At 40.2% G+C, this 17652-nt stretch overlaps 1 protein-coding gene across 1 annotated transcript in view; it reads right to left on the bottom strand.

Moving 5' to 3' along the window:
• Positions 1-17652, bottom strand: part of FRMD4B (FERM domain containing 4B) — a 310626-nt gene that overhangs the window by 202681 nt on the left and 90293 nt on the right. Inside the window, exon 2 of the mRNA XM_046666037.1 lies at positions 14176-14303. The gene's annotated coding sequence lies outside the window, so the exon portion shown is untranslated. The remainder of the gene's footprint in view (positions 1-14175; positions 14304-17652) is intronic.

Below are 17652 nucleotides of genomic sequence, written 5' to 3'. Positions count from 1 at the left end.
CAAGTACCATCTTTCTGATTACTGATGCAATCACTGGCATTCATTGAGCTCTTCATACGGCCTTGGCCTCTTCCCCAAGCATTTCTAAAACTTAGATGACATTATAGTGCTTTCTATATGCCAGGCACTATTTTAAGCCCTTTAAATATATTCTCCCATTTAATCTTCAAATAATTTCATGAGGTAGGCACAGTCATTATCATCTTCATTTTCATGTGATGAAACTGAGACTCAGAGATGTCACTTAACTTGTCCTGGGTCACACAGCAAATAACTGGCAGAGCCAGGATTTAAACTCGGGGAGTTGTTCCAGAGTCCTTTCCCTTGACCACCATTGCTACATTGACTCTCAATAAAGCACTGGATAATTGTGGAAGAAATCCAGCTCTGACATGAAAGGGATTTTCGCAGCAACTGCCTCCATTAGCGGCAATAATGTATTCAGCCACGTAACCACCAGCACAATCAACACTGAACAGTTCTATCACCTCAAAAATTCCTCCACATCCTACCCTCACCCCTGCCCCGAGACCAGGGAATTTTAGTCAGGGAACTATGACCCCCAAGAGATTTTCACATAGATTTCAAGGATAGAACTTGGACTATCGTAAAAATTACATCTTTAAAAATAGTCATTACTAGCTTCTAATTAAAATTTAGCATTCCTTCCGTTATGAATATAGGTAACAAACTCTGGAAATAGTAGCAGTACCTGCCACTCAGTCTCCAGCAGACACCACAGATGTTCTCATATCTCATTACAGTGCTTGGCTACACTGCAAAATACTGTTCACATTCCAGACTACTTTGAAATTACGGTCCACTAGATCGTGTTATTGATTGCATTAATAAATAAGCACCTTTGGTATTATATCGCAAATGTTTTAATAACTCCATTTAAATATACTTTAACTTAAATTTAATTTTTTTTTTTTTAATTTTTTTTTTATTTTTTTCCTTTTTCTCCCCAAAGCCCCCCCGGTACATAGTTGTGTATTCTTCGTTGTGGGTTCTTCTAGTTGTGGCATGTGGGACGCTGCCTCAGCGTGGTCTGATGAGCAGTGCCATGTCTGCGCCCAGGATTCGAACCAACGAAACACTGGGCCACCTGCAGCGGAGCGCGCGAACTTAACCACTCGGCCACGGGGCCAGCCCCAACTTAAATTTAATTTTAAAACACTTTTTCTCTGAAAAGAGATTCAACCTACTGAAGGGGTCCCCTTTCCCAGAGCATGGCGCTAAGAGAAACCATATTTTGGCAAACCAAGTCACTCATAACTTAGTCCACCTTCCTGGGCAACAAAGAAACAAACAAGAAACACTTTTGCAACTCATCCCAATGGGCGTTTGCCCAGAGTGCAAGATTCAGAAATGAACACGGTTCAGTTGCTGCCCGGGCTCACGGAGGAATTATGCGTCTCCTTCTCTTAAACTGATGGTGGCAGTGGGGCTGTGCGCCTTTGCAGCCAAATGCCGCCGCTGCCTTCTGTCGAGGAGGACTGTTTACCAGCTGTCTCCACGGGACTCCACATGGACTGCAAAGACGCCTGCTCCCCAAGTCCTCTGCAACCTGCCACAGGGCCGACAGAGACCAGACACGCCTCAGAAAGAGGATCCAGCCATCTGTGAGCTCCAGACTGACTCCAAGAGGGCGTGAGCCGTGGAGACACTACCTCAACTACAAAGATTGAGCAGAAGCTGAAAATGCACGTTCTGCAATTATTTGGAGTCACTTTGCAATTGGGACTATATTATTAAGACACATGACTTGTACTTTGGTCTCTCACCTCTGAATCAATTCTTTCTTTCTTAATTTATTAATGTAATAAACAAATCAATAGACAAAGAAAGGAACAGGCAGTTTTCATAAGAAATACAAATGCAAGAAAATATATTTAATATATTAATATATTATATATTATGTATTCTTATATAATAAATAGAAGAAAAAGCCCTGACTTCACTGATAATCAAAAATACACATTAAATGAATTATATACAATTTTTCTCTTATCAAATTGTCAGAAGCTGAATTATTCTTGTAAGACAAATGAACCGATGTAAGACGTATGCTGACTGCCTTAAATCCCAGTATGAAAATTCATAGTTGAAATAAAAGCAAGCTTTGAAACTGAAAACATGAATGTGAAATTTGCTTAGGTGGACTGGGATATTTTCTGAAGCTAATTTCAAGTCAAAGGGCTGAAAGAATGAATGTAAGATTTTAAATCAAATTTAATAGAAGCAATATAAAAAGTCACAGATGCTGTTGATTTTAACTTTACCTTTTCGTACTCAGGACTTTGGAGCATAGCAGCCTTGGTGTCTCCCTGCCCCTGGCTTCTGTCTTGACTACCTTTTGCCCCATCCCCCTCCCTTCCACTGTGACTTAAGCCAACAGGAAGGTGGGAGACGTGCCAGAACTTAAAAGATTTCCTTGTCTTTCACAGTTTTTCAGAGTGTTATTCTTTTCTTCACTAATTTCTCATTTATAGTATCCCCATGATGCTTTCTTAACAATCACCAACGTCTCAGTGTCACCTCCTCCTTACGTTGTAAAGTCCTCAAGCACATCTTTTTCATTTCAGAAGCGTATTGCTTGGCGATGACATTTCATAAATGTTAATCAATTCTGCTGCCATAAGAATATGGATGGAGTTAAATTTAACAGGAAACAGAAGCTAGAGAATTAACGGCAAAGTTGAACTTGCTGCTCATCATTTTCGGTCACACTGCCCTGAGGGGAAGAGCGACACTGGCACCTGAAGCCAGCTTTGGAAGCAGATATTCTGTTCACACAGCACCCCCCACTGGCCACTGGGGAAAGTTCACCTCCAATGCGCAATTTAAAATGAAATATTGCCTCTGTTGCTCCACCACCTAAATCTCACGTCTGATGGATCTGGAATTCAAGAACACGTATGGCCTTCTTTTGTCCCCACCTTTCACGATGGCTTCAGCTGAAATGTAAGAGTACTTTAAGAGAGGAATAACAATAGTATCATTCCAGTGCTAGGTGAATTGAACGCCCGATTCCATTCAATCCTCCCAATGATGTTTAATACTTGGTACAAAATAGATGCACAATAATGTTTATTTTATAAATGAAACGAGATAAGTATTAGTATTATCTTTATTTTTCAGAAGGCTTGGAGGGGCTGAGTAGTAACTCACCAAAGGCTGCAAAGCAAGTTAGTGGCAGAGCAAAGAGCTGAACCTCATCTAATTCCAGTGGCCACACTTAATGACTACACTCCACTGCCTCCTTTATTAAATTATTAATGAAGTTTACATATTAATATAAATTAAATATAATGCATTCAATAAAAATATTAAGTTTATTAAAATAAACCTTCAGCATTAAAAAAAAACACCTATCAGATGATAATTAGTTTCTAAGCCTACCATAGTTGGTTAGGGTTTCTTATCCCTGATACAGCTTTTGCTAAAGTTTGGCAAAGAGCACAGGCTACTTCCTGATCAGCTCATACAAAAGCAACGCAAAGGACACGCTAATTAAAATGGGGCATGTGCCACATGATACCAATAACCATCAGAAGTTAAAGAACGGAATGGGCCAAGTTTGGAGCCTCCAGCACATGCTGGGATGTAACAGCCCCCTCTTCCAATTAGGCGCAGCCCCTGTACAGTGTGCTATCAGAAGGGATGGATAAGAAGATGACATGGCTATAACGGGGACTTTCATTATTGTGGATCTAAATGAAGACTGTTTAAAGCCTGTGTGTGTGTGTATCTGGTCTGTGTGTGTTTTGGGTAGAGGATGAGGGAGATTAAAATCATCTGTGAAAGTCACCACAGAAGGTTCTAGAGACGGGTGGAATTTATACCCTAGGCGTGCATGAGAGAATTTCCCCACTCACATTAATAGCCATCTATTGGTAATGCCTGCCCGGAGCCCAGTGTCAGGAAGGATTATGAGATGGGTTCTGAGTTCTACAAAGAAAGCATGCTGTGTTGATTAATAATGTCTGCCCTGGCACAGGAAGTGAGGGCGGCACATTTATTGCATATTTAATCAGGACTAGAACATTCACAGGACTGCCCTGTCTGCTCATCACCACAGAGGTACCTCAGAGTTGCCAACCAGGACTGAGAGACAAGATCACAGTGCAGACCTGGGAAATTTAGACAGAACAGAATCTGAGCCGTGAAAACAGAAGGGTCTGTGAGATTCATCCTCAGTTGTGATAAGATAAGCCCACAGATGCTCTGGGGGCCGAGATGACAGAAAACAGGAGAGGCAAAAAAGCCAAGCAATATGGCTGAGAAGTTGCCTTCTGTGCTGGTCCGAGAGCTTGGCAGATTTGCTATTCCTTCTGCTCGGCCTCACAGATTTTGGAATTGTGACTCTTTACAGGGCTTCTTATTTTTCTTATTTCTGTCCATCATACCTTGAAAGTTTCTAGCCAAGTCTGCTTGAAAATGTCAGCCTGTCTCAGGCGTGCTGAGGGGAAATAAAGAAAGTTTGGGTCAATGTTTAAGTCAGAATATAAAGGGGGCACGACACTGCCCCCTGGTGGTACATCTGGAAAATCCGTAGTACGAGATTCCCAAAAGTGTTCCAGGGAGCACAACCCCTCATGAATTTCCACAGGAGAAGTACTCTGTGGTAAAATAACTCTGGAAAACAACTTTATGGTATAAAACATATACTTATATATTATTTAATATACATATTATATCCCTTTCTTGGCAATTCACAGTATTTATTATTAGTACGTTAAGTCCATAAGACATCCTGCAGTAAAGAAACTAACTTCTTTTAATTCAGCGTTTCCTAAATTTATTTGACCATAGACATAAATCTTTTTCTTTTTTTAATTAATCTAACATTTTAGGAGACATGAATTTTGGGGGAAGGAAAGACCATGAGGTCATATTTTCTCTTTCCAATATGGAGATTTCCTTTCGAGACCTTTTCTGTGAGAAGATCTAGAAAATCTACATTTTTATGCGGAGCATTCCCTTGTGTCTCCTTTACGACTGGCATTCGTAAAAAGCTGGGTAAATGTTAAAGAGTAATTTCCAGCTGGAGACAAATTATTTATATGGTTCAGGTCACAGGCTGCTACTGAGAGAAGCTAACAGGATATCAATACAGTCAAGCTTTTCAGTTATAACTGTCCAGTAGAAATCCTAGAAATGATCACAGGTTATAGACAGCTCTCTTAATACTAATGCTCTTCAGAGTCAGGAAGTACAAAAACTTAGTGGCTCAGAGTGCTGTGGGCTCGGGAGCCATATTTCCAGTGTTTGACCACCAGCTCTGCCTCTCAGCAGCTGTGTAACCTTGGGAACGAGACATAACCTCTCTGTTCTCAATGTCCTCATCTGTGAAATGAAAGTAACAGTATTTCCTAGTTCTGTTGAGGATTAAGTGGGTTAATACATGTAAAGTCTTAAAAGACTGCCTGGCCGTTGGCTAGTAATTTGCTGTTTCTGAATTTGCACTACTGAAGTCAGAAGTATGAGGCATCATTGAAAAGAAAAATAATAGAATTTTTTTTTCCTTTTAAAAATATTGTACTTTTGGTTTAGGCCATGATGGCATTAAGAAATTTTGGCTATCACTAAAATGTATTAGGGTGATATTTTAAACTATTAACTTTTTTTATTTGGAAACACTTGAGATTTTTTCCTCTTTTTAATATTTTTTTAAAACTCTGTATGACTCCACTCATAGGTGGTAGTTAATATATGGACAAAGAGAACTGATCGGTGGTTGCCAGGGGAAAGGGGGGTGGGGGGAGGGCACTAGGGGTGAAGTGGAGTACCTACAACATGACTAATAATGATGTACAACTGTAATTTCACAAGGTTGTTAACTATCATAACCTTAATAAAAAAAACTGTGGTAAAATATACATAACATAAAATTCGCCATTTTAACCTTTTAAAGCGGCATTAAGTACATTCACATTGTTGTGCAGCCATCACCACCGTTCATCTCCCAAACATTTTCATCTTCCCAAACTGACACTCTGTATCCATTACACAGAATCTCCCCATTTCTCCCTCCTCTCAGCCCCTAGCAACCTCCAGTGTACTTTCTGTCTCTGAATTTGACTATTCTGGGTACCTCATATAAGTAGAATGACACCATATTTGTCCTTTTCTGTCTGGCTTATTTCACTTAGCATAGTGTCTTCAAGGTTCATCAATATTTCATTCCTTTTCAAAGGTAAATAATATTCCAGTGTATGCATATACAACATTTTGTTTATCCACTCATCTGCCATTGGATGCTTGGGCTGTTGGGAAGAGTGCTGCTAAGAACATTGGGACACAAATATCTGTTGAGGTCTCTGCTTTCAATTCTTCTGGGTATATAACCAGAAGCGGAACTGGTGAATCGTATGGTGATTCTATTTAATTTTTTTAAGGAATCGCCATACTGTTTTCCACAGCGTCTGCACCATTTTACATTCCCACCAACCGTATACAAGAATTACAATTTCTCCACAGCCTCATCAACACTTTTTTATATATAAATAGCCATCCTAATGGATGTGAAGTGGTATCTCATTGTGGTTTTGATTTGCATTTTCCTAATGATTAGTGATGTTGAGCACTTAACATTTCACAGTGGTTTTCAAGCAGACTTCCATAGGAGGAGCACACACTTTAATCTCTAGCACTCATTTGACATTTAGATTTTCCTGTATTCATGCATCTTTGATGCCTTTACAGTTATTCCTTCCTTTTAAAGGAAAAAAGGACTTATGTCTGTTGTCTTTCTATTTATTTTAACCAAAGAAATGTTTAACAGTTAACTTACAGGAGTGGGTAATGACAGCTTTAAATTTTCAACATCACAAAATACTCTTAGTTTGAATATTTTCCAAAGTTAGGCATTAATTTTGAAACAAAAAAACAATTTTAAAAATAAGAAAAATTTAAAAATTTTTGCCATAATGTTGTGAGACCTCAGAGCCTAAGGAAAGTTTGTTTGTTTCAATCAAACTTCAGCAGGAAATTTAGGCACCAGCAGAAACATATTAAATTCCTCAACACTTAGTGTTCTAAACGCCGGCCAGTCTCCCAGTATCTGTTCCAAATCCTGTTACTTACACCTAATGACTGTCTATTAAATGCCCGGAAAGATCTTTAAACTATTGTGTTTCCTTTTTAGTTTATTAATTAGTATATTTTACCTTAAATGTATTTTAACCAACTGTTGTATCCAAAGTCTAGAAGCTACATGTTTCTCAGCAGACTCAAAAAATTATTTAGAGCTAAAAAACAAGCAACCAACTTGCTGGCTTCTAAATATGAAAAGAACACTGCCCAATCTAAAGTAATAAATATTTAACTTAATGTTTACAAAAGTTAACATATTGTCAACTTCATTATTTGATAAGTGTAGTATTCGTTAAATCGCATTATGTTTTAAAATGATTTTTAGGTAAGAGTTTTTACTCGGCATGAATCACCAAGAATGCATGATGAGTCCTGAAAAATTATAGTCAATAATAAATGAAATAAGTTCCTTATAACAAACAATTTGAACAACAAAATTATAGGGTCTTTAAAAAATGTATAGTGTAAGAAATTATTTTTAATGTGGAATATATGTACATTTTAAAGATTGGCACCTGAGCTAACATCCGTTGCCAATCTTCTTTTTTTTTATTCTTCTTCTTCTTCTCCCCAAAGCCTCCCAGTACATAGTTGTATATTCTAGCTGTAGGTCCTTCTAATTGTGCTACGTGGGATGCTGCCTCAGCATGGCCTGATGAGCGGTGCCATGTCCATCCCCAGGATCCGAACCCGCAAAAGCCTGGAGCGCGCCAACTTAACCACTCAGCCAAGGTGCCAGCCCCTATGTATGTACATTTTAATATGCTTGGTATCATGTGGGGTGGATATCTAAACGTAAGAATTCCTAGGGTGGCTGACAAATATTTTAAAATATCCCTCACTTTGTAATAGATCAAATTAAAACAAGTTAAACACATTAAAAACTTCCGCTCTTTGAAAGACATTGTTGAGAAAAAGAGAAAACAAGCTAGCAGCTGGGGGAAAATATTTGCAAAGCTTACATCTGATAAAGGACTTGTATCCAGAATATATAAAGAACTCTCAAAACTCAACAAGAAGACAAACAACCCATGAAAAACGCACAAAAAATTGGGTCAGACAATTCACAGAGAAGATATACAGACGGCAAATGGGAACATGAAAAGATATTCAACATTATTTGTTATCAGAGAAATGCAAGATAAAGCACAATGAGTTACTACTACATACCTATTAGAATGGATAAAATGAAAGACTGATCATATTGACAAGGATGTGGAGGAACTGGAAATCCATGCAGTGCTGGGGGAATGTAAAACGATACAACCACTTTGGAAAACTGTTTGGCAATTTCTTAAAAAGTTAAACATACACCTACCATATGATCCAGCCATTCCACTCCTAGGTATTAGCCCAACAGCAATGAAAGCATATGTCTCTATGAAGACTCGTACATGAATCTTCACAGTAGCACTATTCATAACATGAAAAACTGGAAACAACGCAAATGTCCATCACAGGTGAGTACAGAAACAAACACGGTTTATTCATATAAACCCTGAGTGAAAGATGCCAGACAAAAAGAGTATGTACTGTATGATTCCATTTATATAAAATTGCAGAAAATGCAAATTGATGTATAGTGACAGAAGCAAGATCAGGGGTTGCCTGGGGCAGGAAAAGGGCTGGGCGGGGTAGGAGGGAGGCATCACAAAGGGGCCCAGGGAAACTTTTGGGAATGATGGATATTTTTTGGTTTTGTTTTTGCTCTTTTTTGTGAGGAAGATTGGCCCTGAGTTAACATCTGTTGCCAATCTTCCTCTTTTTGCTTGAGGAAGATGGTCCTGAGCTAACGTCAGTTCCAGTCCTCTTCTACTCTGTATATGGGATGGCACCACAGCATGGCTTGATGAGCGGTGCATAGGTCTGCGCCTGGGATCCGAACCTGCAAAACCTGGGCCACTGAAGCGGAGCATGCAAACCCAAACACTACGCCACCGGGCCGGCCCCGGTGATGGATGTTTTCATTATCATGATTTTGGTGATGGTTTCTTGGGTGTATACACATTTCAAAACTTATCAAATTGTACACTTTAAATATGTGCAGTTTATTGTAGACCAGCTATACCTCAATAAAGCTATTAACAAAAGTCCTTAATTGTAACAATTCAATAACACAGCAATTCAACAATACACAGTTACATAAAAAATGGAAACAATCTCCTTTCATCTGATGCCATCTATCAGATAACCTCCTTGAGGTTACCAATATGGATGGCCTGGTGTTGCATATCCTTCCTTACTTTCTCTTTACTTACACAAACTTATGGCCACATTATAAGGTTTAAACTTTTTATAAAATGGGTAACCCATTAAAATGGGGTTTTTTTCCCTGCAACTTTATCAGGGTTTTAAAAAAATCTCTGATTATGCATAAAGGTTTCTAGGTTTTCTGATATTGTGGCTCATTTTTAAATAAGTAACATGCCTTAACTACTTTATACCAAAGAAAGGGATGTAAGACTACAAATAGAAGCATCTTGCTTTGCAGTAAATTACTAGAAAGAGGAGTCAGTCTTCACTGAGGAGAGATGAGACCAAACTCTTTCTATAGTGCAAGACTGTTTTTGCACAAGATGTAATTTAATCTAAAAAAAGAAAAACTGTTTTATGTTTTAAACTATAATTAAATTCTCACTTCAGGTTAAACATTGCACGGGGATGTTAGACATGAGCAAGTTCAAGTGCAAACAGATCTTTCCAGATTCTTTTAGTTGCACAAGCTAGAAAATTGTACCAACTCCAAAGTTTTACACCAGATCAGGATGACTTAAAAAAAACCTTCAATTTAAAAAATTACGAAATATATGCTCACTGTGAAGAATGCAAAAACTACACAAGTATACATGACAAATATACTTCTCTCCTGCTCTTGCCCTAATTTCATCTGTCAGACATATCACTGTTGACACTTTGAAGGTATCTTTCCAGACTATCTGGTCTGCGTGGGCACACATGCACGGGTTTTCCTGCTTTTATTTTTTGTCTGTTCATTTGCTTTTTCTTTAAAGTTTTGTTTTGAAAAATTGTGGTAAAATATATATGACATAAAATATTCAATTTTAACCTTTATTTTTGGTGGGGAAGATCAGCCCTGAGCTAACATCTGTGCCCATCTTCCTCTATTTTATGTGGGACGCTGCCACAGCGTGGCTTGATGAATGGTGCTACGTCTGCACCCGGGATGCGAACCTGCGAACCCCTGGCTGCTGAAGTGAAGTGCGCAAACTTAACCACTACACCCCTGGGCCGGCCCCATAATTTTAACCATTTCTAAGTGTACAATTCAGTGGCATTAATTACATTCACAACATTGTACAGCCATCACCACTATCTATTTGCAAAACTTTTTCATCACTCCAAACAGTACCCATTAATCAGTAACTCCCGTTCCTCCCTCATTCCAGTTCCTGGTACTCTCCAATCTACTTTCTGTCTCTCTACATTTGCCTACTTTAGATATTTCATATAAAGGTATTCTAGAAATTTCTAGATGTATGATATATCTAGATAATTCATACATATTCGAGATATACAATATTTTTGTGTCAAATATTTCATACAATATTTGTGTCATTAGCATAATATTTTCAAGGTTCATCCATGTTGTAGCAGGTATCAGAACTTCATTCTTTGTTATGACTGAGTAATATTCCACTGTACACCAAATTTTGCTTATCCATTCATCTGTTGATGGACACTTGGGTTTTGGTCATTTGCTTTTAACAAATGTGATCATAACATACAAAATTTCATCAGCTTTTTCCCTTTCCCTTAATATATTTTAGAGGTCTATCCTAACGCTTTTTACAGGCCACATGGTATTCTACTAGATGGAAGTACCATCATTTATTTACTACTCTTCTATTAGTAGATATATAAACTGCAGCCACATTTTTGCTATTAAAACAGTGCTAGAGTGAACATATTTGTGAATACATGCTTTTGTATTTGTACCATTTTGTCTGGAAGATAAACTCCTAGAAGTTCTATTGCCTGGTCAAGAGGAATGTGCATTTAACACTTTAATAAATACTGCCAAGTTAGCTTCCAAAAATATTGCCTCTATTGGCATTCTCATCAACAGCGTCTATGAGAGCCTTTTCGTCCATAAGCTTCCTACGAGGAGTCTTTAGACTTTCTTTCGTCCTGACTAGTCTGACAGGTGATGACCTTGGTTATTTAGGGCAGGTATGGGGGGGATGTGCACGTATGCAATGAGGACAGAGAGTGCTCAGGGGTAGAATGTGAGGCTGCCAGAGTCGTCCAGCCTTATCTGGATGACTCTTCATATGGATTCAAGGCAAAGAACAAGATCCCAGTACAAGCAGGACCAGAGGGCTTCCGCTTGTTACTGTAATCAGGGCTGATAATCAGTAGGAATGCACTCCAGCAGGTGCGCTTCATGTTAAAATACTGAAGTTCCTCCATAGTGGTTGGCAGTTAATCACTGCCCTGACCCTACCCTCGAACCCCACGCCACCTCCCCACAATCCAGTAACTGAAGAGTAAACACTGCCCAGCACTATGGCCGAGGTCCATGCAAGTGGATCCTTATTTGTTAGTATTTTGAATATCGCTCCTGTCTACATGAGTAAATTTTTTGTGAGACCCATTGATCCACTCCTCTCTATTTCAGAACCTCCAGCGCTGTAAAGCAATCGTCTATCTCAACTACAAGACCTCAGCTCCAGAGGACAAGGAACCTGTGTTTCTCATTCATTCTTTCACTCCCAAAATGGTGATCAAGCGCCTCCTATACGGCAGTTGCTGGACCAGGATCCCAGAATATTAGTGGGAAAAGACAAAGACTGTCCCAGGCCTCATGGCACTAACATACCCGTAAGGAAGGTAGGTGAAAAATAACTGAAGAGACAAATCAAGAAAAGAATTCCCAATAGTAATGAGTGCTAGAGAGGAAACAGGCTCTGAAGATGAGCTAATGAATGATTAACTTCCGCCCTCATTGCATATCTATGCCTCCTCTCTTATACCTACTTTAAATAACCAAACTCATCACTGGTCAGACCAGCAGGGACGAAAAATTTTGAACACTCTTTGTTGCAAGGATATGGACAAAAAGGCTCTCAGTTACTGTTGATGAGAATGTCAGTAAGGGAGATATTTTTGGAAGATGTCACAAAGGGGGCTGCTCTTTAATACAGAAGCCAGAGAAACTCCAGTCTGAGATTGGAAGGAAAAGGCAAAGGAGTCAGGCGCAAGGGAGGGAGAACGCCCAGGCTGCACGGGTAGAGGGTACGAAGGTTCCAAGTGGAAAAGAGCTGGTGTGATGGAGAGGGTCTGCAAGGAGGTCAGAGTGAGCATGGAGAGCTGAAGGCGTGAGGCTGGACAAAGCGGCTAGGACCAGGTCACACCAACCCTTACAGATTATAGCAAAGAGTGTGAGCTGATCTGATTTGTAATTTAAGATCCTGCATCATTCAAGTCTATATTCTCAATACTTCTCTAAGTCCCTAAATTGGTAAGAGTCTGAGAAATGCACTGAGTCCCCTGGAACTTTCTTTTACCTCTGCCTGGTGCCCATGGGTTCCTGTGCCAGCCACTTGGACAGCGCAGATAAGCCCAGGGTTAGAAATATTACCGTCCACTTCCCCAGTATTTTTGGGGTTCTTCCATATTTCTACTCCCCCAAAAAATAAACAACTGAAGTTTCCATCCCTGAAATATACTTGACTTCACTCAACGATAAAACCAGCTAATAATTACTGAGCACGCTTTATGTGCTTGGCATTCTTCCAAGTGCTTTTTATATATTAGCTAATCTCACCTATTCATCCTCACCTACTCAAGGAAACTGAGGCAAAGGAACATTAACCATTTTGACCACAGGCATATAAGTGGTAGTTGGAAGAGCAAGAATCTCCAGTCCATGGCCTTGACTGCTACATACGGTCCCCTCCAGCAGGGGGTGGCATGCGGAAGTTGCAATTCTATCATCATTTCTTTCACTCGAGGAAGCCTTCTGAGAAGACTGTGTAAATGCTGTGTAACCTGTTGCACATTCTACTTGTGCACAATTCACACTTTTGCACACTGCACATCAATACCCTTCAAACCACCTTCGCCTGTCAAATGTGAACTTCTGAGATCACTTAACAAAACATCTTGAGATATCATATGATAGTGCTGCCCACATGCCTGGCACATTACCATCATTATGGCAATGCTTGGGCAACCATTGAAATATATCATTTCCCCCCTTATTATATTCTTTTTTTTTTTTTAAGGATCAGCACCTGAGCTAACATCTGTTGCTAATCTTCTAATCTTCTGTCTATTTTTTTCTTCTTCTCCCCAAAGCCCCCTGTACATAGTTGTATATTCTAGTTGTAAGTCCTGCTAGTTGTGACATGTGGGACGCCGCCTCAGCATGGCCTGAGGAGCCGTGCCAGGTCCGCGCCCAGGATCGGAACAGGTGAAACCCTGGGCCACCAAAGCGGAGCGTGCAAACTTAACGACTCGGCCACGGGGCCGCCCCCTTCCCCCTTACTATATTCTAAGAAGCAGTGGAAAATGGAAAAAAATTCCAAAGTATTGATACTAAAGATACAAAGCACACCTTTACTACTACTAAGCTAAGGATGAAAATCACTGCATGTATAAAGATAATCAACAGTTAGCTTGCTCAGTTGTTCACTGGACTTAAGCTGGTCAAGTGTTTAACTGCAAATAAAAAGAAAATAATTTTACAAATGTGTGTATAAAGTATTGGAAATATATTGTAGGAAATGTGTGTACCACACAGTACAGTTAGTACATTTTTTATTTTTTTTTTTGTTGGTTCTGCTCTCTGGGAAGAGAACCCCTTTATAAAATCTATTATTCAACTTTTGGGCATTTACCTTTTATTTGAGAGTGGGGGACTAATTGTATGTACTAGTTTTCTACTTCATTGTCAGCAACATAAATATTTTGCTGGTAGATCGTATCATACATCATCTCATCTCCTATCCCCACTTGACAAGTCTATGTGAACTCACACACGAACATGCATGAAGTCACTTTCCTGCTCTAACATAGCAGAGGTCAGCGTTTCCAGAGACGTCCACTTACCTTTAACTAGTAAGTATTATACCGCCTTCCTTTTGTTCTCACTGCGTTAATCTTTGGATTTTGTTTGCCATGCACAGCCGTCATCTTTTTCTTTCACACATTCTTTCTTCTCGATTTTTCATCAAAGCCTGTAACACGGAAAAGAGAAGCTCCTTAATTTCTGTAGATACATAGGAAAGAACTAGAAATCTCAAGTCAGTGACACTTCTAATTTATTTCTAAATTTCCCCTGGATGGCTATAGTTTAATCACAGTTTAAGAAATTCACCTAATTAGATAAGATTTAGAATAGTGCTCTCTCAAAATACAAATGAAATTGAGGCTATTCTCTTTAATAACTAAAGATTTCATACTGATCTGGCTTCTTACATAATGCCTTTCATGGAATAAATGGTGTTAGACTTCTACTGTCTCTGTAGGAGGAGATTCTGAAGCGCTAAAAGTTATCCACGGTCAATTGTAAAATCAGGGCTGTCAAAGTGGGAGAAATCAATAAAACATCACCTTAGAATCCATGTTTCAGAACTACCGAAACCAGGATGGCACTCCCAAATCTCGTTTTTAACAGATGTCAGTTGTGGAGAGAATGAAATGCATGTCATGAATACTGATGAAATTTAGTGTGTATATTGCACCATAAGATAGTCATTTATATGTATTTGTCATTCTCCCCATAAAAGAAAAGGAAACAGCTTTTCCCCAGAAGCTCTCCTTAAGTCAGAAACACATTTCCCCTTGTCAACTGTGGGCCCAAAATGTTTCACACACACAAGTGTATAAAAACTGGACAAGAAGAAGAGGGTGGAAGCAGCAGATGTGGTATTCATTGTTCTGCCATGAGGTTAAATGAAACTACTGTGGCGCCATCCCCACTGCACCTCCCATCCCATCTGGCCCTCGACGCTTCCCTGATGTGGGCGCAGGCGTGAGGTGGAAGATGGCGGCAGGAAGCAGAAAGAACTCAGTAGGATTTGTTCACACGCACTGTTGCTCCCACTCTCCTAACTGATGCCATATGACAAATTCATCTTTTCTAACAGGAACTAGATAGTCAAAGAGCTCAACTACAATGAGAGCATGTGTAGGTGGGGAGCTTCTTGTAGGCAATATTTTTCAGTAGCCTTTTAGAATGAAAACAGAGGGTTTTAGGAACAAAATAGTTCACTTATCTTTGAACTCTTAAAGCTAATAAGAGGCTAATTTTATGTTAGGTGTTTGAAATTAAACATTAAAATGATAAAATTAAATTTAAATAGTGAAATCTAATGTTGCTAGAGTGTAGTCCTGAGGATGGGGTTATGGTTTGGGGAGTTCTAAATCAGGATGGGGACCTCTCACACCCAGTCATCCCCTTGGTGCCCATGACTTTTAGGTAAAACATTGGGCTTAGAAAGAATACACTAGAGGTTTGTTATAGTTCAAGCCCCCACTTTACAGATAAGATAAATGAGGCTCAGAGAGACAGAAAGTGACTTACAAAGAGGGAGACCTGGGACTGCAACGACTCAGCACATTTTCTGCTTATCGAACCATCTCCCTATAACTGTCACGTGTCCACCAGGCAACAAAAGTTCCTTGAGAGGTGAAGCCTTGGAAATAAGGATATAATAAGCAGCGTCTAGCATCCTGTGTAAGGAGCTAGTTAAGTCTCTTACTTCTTTAGCTGTGTTAACAGCTGTCAGTTCAGATCACAAGGGCAGAAAAGAGAAATAAACAGATACTTCCTGATTGTCTAGAAAAGCTACCATTTATTGAGCACCCACTCCAAGCCACAGCGTGTCAGGCACATCACTCACATTGCCACTACTGCTTCTAGGACATACTATAGATATAATTATAATACAGATAGTAGTATACCATAAAGATGAGGAAACGGGGTCAGGGAAATATGATACGTTGTCTGAGTTATACACATCTGGTAAGTTCTCTGATCCCACAGCCCCAAGCACACTGACTTCCTGCTTACAGTAAGCATCGCTATAAACCAAGGAAACATGCATCTGTTTGAAAAGCCCAGTGCTCAGGAATAGAAACAGAGTGGACAGTATTTGTCAAGAGACAAAAGAGAGGAAGAGCTAAGAGGTAAGAGCAGTATGGGAATATATTCTATAGTGACTCAACCTGCAGGTGGGATATGTCTTAAAATCTCTGGACATACCAAATATGCAAATGTAATTAGAGCACATTATAGAACTTCACCCATAAAATTCAAGTAAAGATACTTGTGATATTAGGTACCTGAGGATAAACAAAGAAGGTCAAGGTCTCAATGAGTTAGAGTAAATGAGATATGATCACCCACTGAATTGGGATCACCGCTTGGGATGCGTAACAAAATACCACACAATGGGAGACTTCAACAACAGACATTTATTATCTCACAGTTCTGGAGGCTGGAAATCCAAGATCAAGGTGTGGAGGGGCATTAGCCAGCGTGCCCCTTTAACGGCTATGTGTCCTTAAAGCTTCTTCTCTGGGCTACATGCCAACAGTCATGATGATAGCAGTCCTGGGCTTGGCCAACCCAGCTGCTTTCTCTTGGGATAATTGACACCAAGACCCTCAGGGTCTCGGGGAGGGAGTCGGGGAGGCTCTGGTCCTTGGAATGTAGGTCATACAGCGATAATCCCCCTTGGCAAGCATGCAGCCTTTGTTCCTCTGCCTAGTTAAGCAAGCTTCTCTTAGGGGGCAGCTGCGGGTGCACACTTCCGTCCAGCCGGCCACCACTGGATATGCTCCCTGTAAGTCAGTCCCGGTAAACCTATATGTCTCGTTCGCAGTCTCCGGGTCATTTCTTCGGGCTCTCGGCAAGATACCCCGCCACCCTAGCCCAGCTGGGCTTGTGGCCTTATAAGGTGCCACCAAGGGTCGGTTTCTCCTGAGGCCTCCCTCCTTGGCTTGCAGATAGCCACCCTCTTGCTGCCTCTTCACATGGTCCTTTCTCGGTGTGTGCACATTTCCGGTGTCTCTGTGTCCAAATTTCCTCTTCTTATAAGGACAGTAGTCAGATTGGATTAGGACCCACCCTAACAGCCCCATTTTAACTTAATCACCTCTTCAAAAGCCCTATCTTAAAAGAGTCACATTCTGAGCTGTTAGGGGTTAGAGCATCAACGTAAGAATTTTAGGAGGACACAGTGCAGTCCATAACACCCACTCTATCACTAGTTCTGGTGCCACAGTAATGAAAATCTGGGTACTAGAAAAGTGACAACCTGCTACATGCCATCAACCTTCAGTGTCACTCATGAAGAGTTGGAGCCCTTTAATTTTTGATTTCAAGAATCCAAAGGTCAGGGCTGGCTCTGTGGCTGAGTGGTTAAGTTCGCGCGCTCCGCTGCAGCAACCCAGGGTTCGGATCCTGGGTGCGGACATGGCACCGCTTGTCAGGCCACGTTGAGGTGGCGTCCCACATCCCACAACTAGAAGGACCTGCAACTAAGATATATAACTGTGTACTGGAGGGGGCGGCGGGGG

The sequence above is a fragment of the Equus quagga genome, chromosome 1 (genome assembly GCF_021613505.1).
Source record: "Equus quagga isolate Etosha38 chromosome 1, UCLA_HA_Equagga_1.0, whole genome shotgun sequence".
In the NCBI taxonomy this organism is placed as follows: Eukaryota; Metazoa; Chordata; class Mammalia; order Perissodactyla; family Equidae; genus Equus; species Equus quagga.
Note: the sequence above shows the minus strand (reverse complement) of the source record. Positions and strands in the feature narration are given on the sequence as shown.